Raw genomic sequence first — 2,277 nt, forward strand, 5'->3', positions numbered from 1 at the left:
AAGGGTTTTTCGCCTTCCTCTGGATCAACAGGGATATGTGAGGGAGCAGGCTGGTGCTGTACTTTGTTCTCTGTTTGAGCTCGATGGACGTATGTCTTTTTTCAACCCAAATAACTATGTAACTATGTATCTCCTTGCAGGGACGTAGCTACTACGTCCCTCCCAGCCGCACACTCCTGCTCCCCCCCCCCTTCCGCACACTCCCAAGCTTGTTACCGCCGTTGACTGTTAGCCGGGAGATGAATAAATGGGAACATAGTTCCCATTCATAGATCTACGCCCTCGTGTGAATGACTGCGACCATCCATGAGATTGCACTGTCATTCACAAAAGCCGATACTTACATGTCCACGCATAGCTTCCTGTTTGCGTAGTAAAACTATGCATAGGGAAGTTATCTTGTGGCCAAATAGTAAAATTACATCTAAAAACATTTTTTTTTTAATTAACCTCCCTGGCGGTCTATTTATTTTGCCAGGGAGGCTGAAATAGGGTTTTTTTTAAATTAAAAAAAAAATATTTCATGCAGCCAACTGAAAGTTGGCTGCATGAAAGCCCACTAGAGGGCGCTCCGGAAGCGTACTTTCGATCGCCTCCGGCAATCGAAAGTAACAAGATAGGCCGCAATGAGCGGCCTATCTTGTTTCGCTTTCCTCGTCGCCATGGCGACGAGCGGAGTGACGTCATGGACGTCAGTCGACGTCCTGACGTCAGAGCCGCCCGATCCAGCCCCTAGCGCCGGCCGGAACTGTTTGTTCCGGCTGCGCTGGGCTCGGGCGGCTGGGGGGACCCTCTTTCGCCGCTGCACGCGGCGGATCGCCGCGGAGCGGCGGCGATCGGGCAGCACACGCGGCTGGCAAAGTGCCGGCTGCGTGTGCTGCTTTTTTCAGAAAGCAAATCGGCCCAGCAGGGCCTGAGCGGCGACCTCCGGCGGCATACCCCGAGCTCAGCTCGGGATTACCGCCAAGGAGGTTAAAATACTTTTTTTTACATTTAACATTAACCCCTTACCTCCCACACTCCCCAATATTTACCCTCCAATTGTTTTTGTAAAAAAAATAAATTATACAATTAACAAAACACATACTGTAATGATTGGTGTAAGCTAAACAGATTTTCCTATTATTGATGATCTGCAGTATCACCAATAATACAGATGCTATACCTGATTATGTGGTGATCTGCAGAATCACCAATAATGCTAGTATAGCCAGACACAGGACTACCAATGTGAGTAGTGTTTGGTGCAACAGTAATGAGGAAGAGGAGGTCTGCCGAGGAGCGGGTGACTACAGACAATGCTGCAGCCATGGATTACCTGAGGAGCAGGCGAGTCCGGCTGTACTGCAGCTAAAGGACACCTGAAGAGCAGGTGCTACAGGTAATGCTGCAAGGTTGATCACCGGAGAAGCAGGTGATTAAGACAGTACTGTAGCCAGTGGACAACTGAGGAGCAGGTGCTACAGGTAAAGCTGCAAGGTAGATCACCTGAGAAGCAGGTGATTAAGACAGTACTGTAGCCAGTGGACACCCGAGAAGCAGGTGTTACAAACAGTGCTGCAGAAGGTGATTACCTGAGGAGCAGGTGATTAAGGCTATACTACAGCTATAGGACACCTGAGGAGCAGGTGTTACAGACAGTACTGCAATAAAGCTTCACCTGAGGGGCAGGTGAATGCTACAGATCCCTCACCAGTGGCTAGGCCCACTGGCGAGGATAGAGAGGTCAGACAAGCAGAGTAGGCAACGTACGGACAGATAAGGTACAAAGACAGAAGGCTGATTCAGTGTTGAGTTCAGGCAGAGTCGTCAACGTGAATCAGATGGGCAGAGGTACAGAGTCAGCAAGCAGGAGAATAGTCAATGAAAGCAGAAGGTCATAACAGTTAATACAATGTAATTAGTACTTTAAGCTATCAACAGAATCTAGCTAAGTGTGGATCCCCAACTCCGGCTGGTTCTAGCACACTTTGGGATCTGACTAAGGTCTGAGCGCTCACACGTAAGCATTTGCAACAGCAGACACGGAGCAACTGACAGTCTGGTACTATATATACAAAGTTGCTCCGCAGCGCCGCCCCAGCCACTCAGCCAATCCGAAGTACTGTTGGAGTCAGCTGACTTGGCAGATCAGCTGACTCCCCTTCTATTCGCATAAAGGTCCTGTCGCCTGGCGCACGCGCGCGTAGCCCTCAATCTATGTGCAATAGAAGGACCAGGCAGATCACCAGCATGAAACTGCGCGGCAGAGGCCGCCGGCTGACACGCGGAGACAGC

The sequence above is a fragment of the Hyperolius riggenbachi genome, chromosome 6 (genome assembly GCF_040937935.1).
Source record: "Hyperolius riggenbachi isolate aHypRig1 chromosome 6, aHypRig1.pri, whole genome shotgun sequence".
In the NCBI taxonomy this organism is placed as follows: domain Eukaryota; kingdom Metazoa; phylum Chordata; class Amphibia; order Anura; family Hyperoliidae; genus Hyperolius; species Hyperolius riggenbachi.